This window comes from Miscanthus floridulus, chromosome 18 (assembly GCF_019320115.1).
Source record: "Miscanthus floridulus cultivar M001 chromosome 18, ASM1932011v1, whole genome shotgun sequence".
Classification (NCBI taxonomy): Eukaryota; Viridiplantae; Streptophyta; class Magnoliopsida; order Poales; family Poaceae; genus Miscanthus; species Miscanthus floridulus.
The window spans coordinates 101,745,013-101,752,331 of record NC_089597.1 but is presented as its reverse complement, the minus strand read 5'-3'; the positions used below and the strand labels follow the sequence as shown (position 1 = coordinate 101,752,331).

The 7,319-nt window shown below is 50.2% G+C and overlaps 1 pseudogene; it reads left to right on the top strand.

Moving 5' to 3' along the window:
• The first annotated feature begins 345 nt into the window (after positions 1-345).
• On the top strand, positions 346-6,829 carry LOC136521648 (uncharacterized; annotated as a pseudogene).
• The last annotated feature ends 490 nt before the right edge of the window (positions 6,830-7,319 follow it).

Genomic DNA, 7,319 nt, shown 5'->3' with positions numbered 1-7,319 from the left:
AAGGAAACTGGCCGGCGTTGCGACAAGCCCAGCTCCGGCCTGTCCTGTGGCGACATGCGATCGATCGATCGAGTGCGTGAGAGCCTGAGACTCTGAGCGGGTGGTGGCCAGGCCGGGCTCTTTCGCGCGGCCTTAGCTGCTAGCTAGCTCGTGTCCTGCCGACTGCCGTGCCATTCCGTGCGGTGCCTCCGTCCGCTGCCCGGCCGTCGTGGCCACGTCACCCACGCACACCGCTTTGATATGATGCCGGCCCGTGTGCTCTGACAGCTCCTGAGACTTAAACAACGCTGTCCGTTTCTCCAGCGCCGTGGGCGCAGGGGATAAAAGTCTCGGCGTTCACTCGTGGCCAGTCTTTTGCCGTCGCCATATCCGCGCGCACTGCCGGCCGGCTGCGGCGCGCGCGTGTCGCGGAGAGTGCCGCTAGCTAGCTTAGTGGACTGGACAGGAGACTAGTGGTGGTGGCCAGTGGCCAGTGCCGCCGGCGGGTTGTGTTGGCATGGCGGCGGCGTGGGCTGTGCTTGTGGCGGTGGCGGTGGCGGCAGTGACGACGACGACGGCGATGGCGAAGGAGTGCACCAACATCCCGACGGAGCTGTCGTCGCACACGGTGCGGGCGCGGCTGCAGGCGTCGCCGGGAGCGGGAGCGGCGGAGTGGCGGTGGCGCGAGCTGTTCCACGAGCACCTCAACCCCACCGACGAGGCCGCGTGGATGGACCTCATGCCGCCGCCGAGGCAGGGATCCCTCCGCGCCTCCGCCGCGGGGCACCACCATCAGCACCAGGAGGAGGAGCTCGGCGACTGGGTGATGCTCTACCGGTCGCTCAAGGGCCAGCTGGTGGGCGGCGCCGCCATGCCGGCCTCGGCCTCGGACGCCGCCGCCGGGGCCGGGCCGCCGTTCCTGGAGGAGGTTTCCCTGCACGACGTGCGGCTGGACCCCGACCGCGACGCGGCGTACGGGCGCGCGCAGCGGACGAACCTCGAGTACCTGCTGCTGCTGGACGTGGACCGCCTCGTCTGGAGCTTCCGCTCCCAGGCGGGGCTGCCGGCGCCGGGAGAGCCCTACGGCGGCTGGGAGAAGCCTGACAGCGAGCTCAGGGGCCACTTCGTCGGTACGTACACGTACACGCTCCCTCTGTGCTCGCTCTCTTTCCCAGCCCTGTCCATGCATCGATCGGCGGCCCACGCATGCACATGCAGAGATGCTCCGGCCGGCGTCACGTTCCCGGCCGGACACGGCCATTACTGTGCGCCATTACTTGGTGGTGCTCCGGCCGGACGCCAGCAAAGCAGATCATTCATGGATTTTTCCCCTAGTTAGTGTGACTGTGTGAGACACTCTATGGCTATGATGGGTGAAGCTACATGGGAGTGGATGCTGTGTCGCTTTTGTCCAAATAGCACGTACGACAGCGCGATCGACATGGGAGTGGAAAGGCTGGTTATTGTACGTAGCTAGGGTATGCCACTCTCATCTCGTGCCTCGTTGTTGCCACGTGAGCGAGCGAGATGCCCTCGTGAAAATATTGACAACGCCGACACCGGAGTAGAAGAGAGGACGCCTTACAAATGTTTGGCTAACCACTCGTTTCATCGTTTGGTTGCGCGGCAAGTGTCTTTCCTTTTTTTTTTTCCGCCACAATTATCTTAGGCCAATTTTTCTTAGCCCTCGCCGACGTGTGGTGGTCGTGCAGTAGTAGCAAATATAGGGACCAACAAAAAAAATGTCCCAATTTTTCTTCTCTATATTTTTATATATGATTATATTTGGAAAATAAGATGCGTAAAGTCTAACAACAAGGAATGGGCCGGGGTTACACCTACTTACATATTATGCTTTTATATCAACGCATGTTTCTTTTACAGCAAACAACATTTTTCAATAACAACTAAAGAAAAGGAAAAAAGTTCAAATTACTCCCCGCAAGTTTCAGCCCATATCAACGCATGTTTCTTTTACCGCAAACAACATTTTTCAATAACAACTAAAGAAAAGAAAAAAAGTTCAAATTACACCCCGCAAGTTTCAGCCCATTTCTCAGTTTACTCGTATAGTAGTTGGCTCTTCAATATTAGTGCATGGCATATTTGTCTCTCTTACAATTTTTTTTGGTTCTTGTGTCTAAACCGTAAGCTTTATAGTCCGCTTCTCCTATCTCTCTCTCTCTCCCCCCCCCCCCCCCCTCTTACATGATAGTTACTTTATTATACTTGCTCTAAACTAAGGTTTGGTTCAATTTACTCCCTCCAACTATTTCAGTTGGTCTAGTTTACCTCTTACATGATTTGTTATTTTTTCTCCTTCTATAAGTTGATTTTAATATCAATTTTTGTGACGTGATAGATGACATCATAGGTTATGTTAGAAAAATATATCTTATTTTTGCCACTATTTCGATAGTTTAGGAAATTTAATAATAAATAAACACTAGAGATATAATATCATAAAAAAATATTGATGATAAATTCATAATGCATTTTTTGACACAAAATATGATCCTCTATCACCTCACAAAATTTTAAACTAAAACATAGAGAAACAAAAAAGATAAATCTTTTTAAGGTATAAATTGGACCAACTTAAATAGTTGGAGGGAGTAAATTAAACCAAATATTAGTTTAGGGGGTTATCTAGACACATGCCAAACTTGGAGGGAGTAAATGGACTTTTTCCTAAAGAAAACACATAATGACATTAGGAAAATATAAAACGACGTTAATTACACTCTTCTCGATGTATGGTGCCGAACAAATACACTATGGTAATTATACTCTTGTGTTTTGCAAAAGAAAATGTATAATTACACTCCTGTTTTCCTCCGTGGTAGAATTTTCATTGGTACTGCTACTTATAGGGCAGTTCTTTATCATGACAAAATCAATCAAGGAACAAACATTGTGAAACCGAGAGAGGTGCTGGTTTCGCATCTGCATCTCTCTCGTCACAGTCCACGCACGAGCAGTTTAGCCCAGCAAGGTGAGGCAACCGTCGTCGTCGTCGTCGTTGTCGTTGTCGTTGTTTTGAATCAAGCAACCGTTGGTATTTGGAGGCAAATTACACATTTGGCACTTTACTGTTTATATATTATTAAACGAGTTTATTTAGAGCACAGATACCAAAGGCCGAATGCGGTAAGAAAGTGATCCTAGCTGGCCTGAAATATACTGAAAACTGGCACGTCCCAAACGGGACCTGACACAGTGAACCCGGTCGTGCACGCAGGTCACTACCTGAGCGCGACGGCCAAGATGTGGGCGAGCACGCACAACGGCACGCTCGCCGGCAAGATGGCGGCAGTGGTGGACGCACTTGACCAGTGCCAGCACGCCGCCGGCACGGGCTACCTCTCCGCCTTCCCCGCCGAGTTCTTCGACCGCTTCGAGGCCATCAAGCCCGTCTGGGCGCCCTACTACACCATCCACAAGGCACGTCGGCGATCACCACCCGACTTTACCTTTGCACACATGCATCGCCGGACGCCGGTCGTGCTGATGAGCAATAGCTCATCTGCTGCGCTTCCTGCAGATCATGCAGGGCCTCCTGGACCAGCACGTGGTGGCCGGCAACGGCAAGGCGCTGGGGATGGTGGTCGCCATGGCCGACTACTTCGCCGGCCGCGTCAGGAACGTCATCAGGAGGTACAGCATCGAGCGCCACTGGACGTCGCTCAACGAGGAGACCGGAGGGATGAACGACGTGCTCTACCAGCTCTACACCATCACGGTATACAGCCTTTCTTTCTTTGGTGTTCATTTCATTCATTCGTTTCCTGAATCCTGAGTGTGTGTGGTAGCTGCTAAATGCTAATAATGCAATTCTCTTGAATATTTGCGCAGCACGATCAGAGGCATCTGGTGCTGGCCCATCTTTTCGACAAGCCATGCTTCCTGGGGTTGCTTGCAGTGCAGGTCTGAAACTCTGAACCCTGACGAACTCAATTCCTTCCTGCCTGGCCCTCTGCGTTTTGCTGATGCATTTCTCACTCCAATTTTGCCTGAATCTTATGTAGTTAATAAACACCATCTACATCCGCTGATTAACACCACACAATAGCTTGTTCTAATGTTCTCTCTTGATAGTTTTGGCAGGAAAACATATTTCTGAACCCAAGATGATATTTCCCCATCGTTTTTCCTTTCAGGCTGACAGTCTTTCGAATTTCCATGCCAACACACATATTCCGGTTGTCATTGGCGGGCAGATGAGATATGAAGTTACAGGTGATCCTCTTTACAAGGTAATTCAAATTTTGGTAGGGTAAAATTAATTTCCCCAGGCATGATAATTCCAATTCTAAAAAGATTGTTATTTTTCTTCCTTCCACCCAGTAGTTGCCCTCTTTGATCTGATGCAACTTCTCTGTCAAACTGACCATAGCCTAAATCTTGAACCAGGAAATTGCAACATTCTTCATGGACACAGTGAATTCTTCTCACGCATATGCGACTGGTGGTACATCTGTCAGTGAATTCTGGTAATCCATCATAGAAGACTGAAGTTCACCTTTTTTTTTTGTCTCAGAAATGCCATGTCTGAAATTCTGAAATGGCTTATGTCAGGTCCATCCAAAGCGTTTAGCTGAAGCTCTGACCACTGAGACCGAGGAGTCCTGCACAACTTACAACATGCTCAAGGTGGGTATACCTGTTCATGTTCACCAAACTTGTACTACATTTTTCATGGCTAGAGACAAGCAGTTACAATTTGCACAACAAAGCTTGCAGGTCTCACGCCATCTATTCAGATGGACGAAGGAGATCGCGTACGCGGACTACTACGAACGTGCGCTGATCAACGGTGTGCTGAGCATCCAGAGAGGCAGAGATCCTGGAGTGATGATCTACATGCTGCCCCAGGGCCCTGGGAGATCAAAGGCAAAGAGCTACCATGGTTGGGGAACTCAGTATGAATCATTCTGGTGCTGCTATGGCACTGGTATGTCAAAATTCCAAACTTTGAGGATTCCATTTGGTTCTGAACTGTATCAGGTTCTGAACTGTGTGTTTTGTGTTTGCAGGTATAGAATCCTTCTCCAAGCTGGGGGATTCCATTTACTTTGAGGAGAAAGGTGAAACACCGGCGCTATATATTATTCAGTTCATACCGAGCACGTTCAATTGGAGAACTGCAGGTCTTACTGTCACACAGCAACTGATGCCCCTCAGCTCATCGGATCAGTATCTTCAGGTCTCATTCTCCATATCTGCAAAGGTAAAATTTGCATGGCATAAAACTTTGAAGGTCCTTCCAAGAATCAGCATTTAGTCAGTTTGTTTACTGCCTGTAGACAGACGGTCAGTTTGCCACATTGAACGTGAGAATACCATCATGGACATCTTTGAATGGTGCAAAGGCAACATTGAATGACAAGGATCTGGAATTAGCATCTCCAGGTAAGCTCATCAGCACGGCAGAAACAGAAGGAGAAAATTGAGGGGGGTGGGGGTGGGGGGGGGGGGGGGGGGGGGGGGGGGGGGGGGGGCGAAGAATCGACAAAAAGTTTGATGAATATGATTACAGGGATGATTGTTCTAACAAAATCTTGATTTCTGCCAGGGACTTTCCTCACTGTCAGCAAGCAGTGGGGTAGTGGTGATCGGTTGTCACTCCAATTACCTATCCACTTAAGGACTGAAGCAATAAAAGGTCTGAAATTTCGAGTTCTGTTGATGATTAAATATTGTGAGTTAATTTTTCAAATGATGCACTCATTACAGGATAATTACTTACTTTTCACTTTTAATTTTCACTCTTAAGCATTGAAATCCCTATTAATTCTATGACAATTGACAACACTGAATTGAAGTGTGCATCTATACAAGTAGTACTGTAACTGAGTAGTGTAACTGAAACCTTCAGATGATCGGCCGGAGTACGCATCTATACAAGCAGTCCTGTTCGGGCCGTTCCTCCTCGCCGGCCTCACCACCGGAGATTGGGAAGCCAAGACCGGCGCCGCCACCGCCGCGGCCACCGACTGGATCACCCCCGTCCCTCCGGAGTCCAACTCCCAGCTGGTGACGCTCGCGCAAGAGTCCGACGGCAAGGCCTTCGTCCTCTCCGCTGTGAACGGCTCCCTGACGATGCAGCAGCGGCCCAAAGACAGCGGCGGCACCGACGCCGCCGTCCACGCGACGTTCAGACTCGTCCCGCAGTCCGGCGCCGGCACGAACTCGACGGCCGCCGCGACGCTCGAGCCGTTGGACATGCCGGGGATGGTGGGCACGGACAAGCTCACGGTGTCCGTGGAGAAGAGCTCGGGCGCTCCGTTCAACGTCGTGGCAGGGCTCGACGGCGTGCCCGGCTCGGTGTCCCTCGAGCTCGTGTCCAGGCCCGGGTGCTTCTTGGTAGCCGGCGACAGCGGCGAGAAGGTCCAGGTGGGCTGTACCGGTGGTGGTGTCCAGAAGCACGGCGACTGGTTCCGGCGGGCGGCGAGCTTCGCGCGGGCCGAGCCTCTGCGACGGTACCACCCGATGAGCTTCGCCGCCAGGGGGGTGAGGAGGAACTTCCTCCTTGAGCCATTGTTCACCTTGAGGGACGAGTTCTACACCATCTACTTCAACCTTGTAGCGTGACAGGAGATGACGATGAGACCTGCAGGTCGAGGTTGATGCTGCTGCTGCCTCTAATAACCACGAAAAAAAATGTTGGATTGGAGATGGAGTGGCGGACAATAATGTTTAGAGATAAGAAAATGGTTTGGTTTCACCGAACGAAACGATCCGTGCCCACCCTCATCAACTACAACCATAGCACTATCTCGCCTATCTTCTACGGAGTACACTACAGATCTTGCGACATTGCTATCACTCCCGTGTAAACTGAGGTGGCAGCTTCGAAGTGCAACATGACTCCAGGTACCGGACTCCTTGAATTTGAATTCAAACAGCCGAGTTGTTGCGGCGCCTCTCTCTGCTTCCAACTTTTTCATCATGTTGCCATAATTCTAAGCATCTCTTGCGTCCTTCTACATTGCTGCCTCAAAACACAGCTTATTTCTCGGTTCCATAATGTAGCAGAACTAAACATATTTACTACATCATCATGCTTTTCGTTAAATAAAGCCCACCATTTAGCCACGGATTCAAGTCAGTCCAAGTGTGTTTATCAGTAATATCATAAATAACTTGCTAGGTTAACTTTGCCCCACAACAATCAAAGAAAAGATGGTCAGCATTCTATGGTTCATGTTAGGTCACTAGTGCAATTGAATTACAGAAACTCTGCGCGCTTTTTTTTTTTTGAAGAGTTTGTGACATGATGGTGACCGCTGCACTGAAACTCTTGCGTTTACCAAGGTCCATGCATGGTTATAAACGAT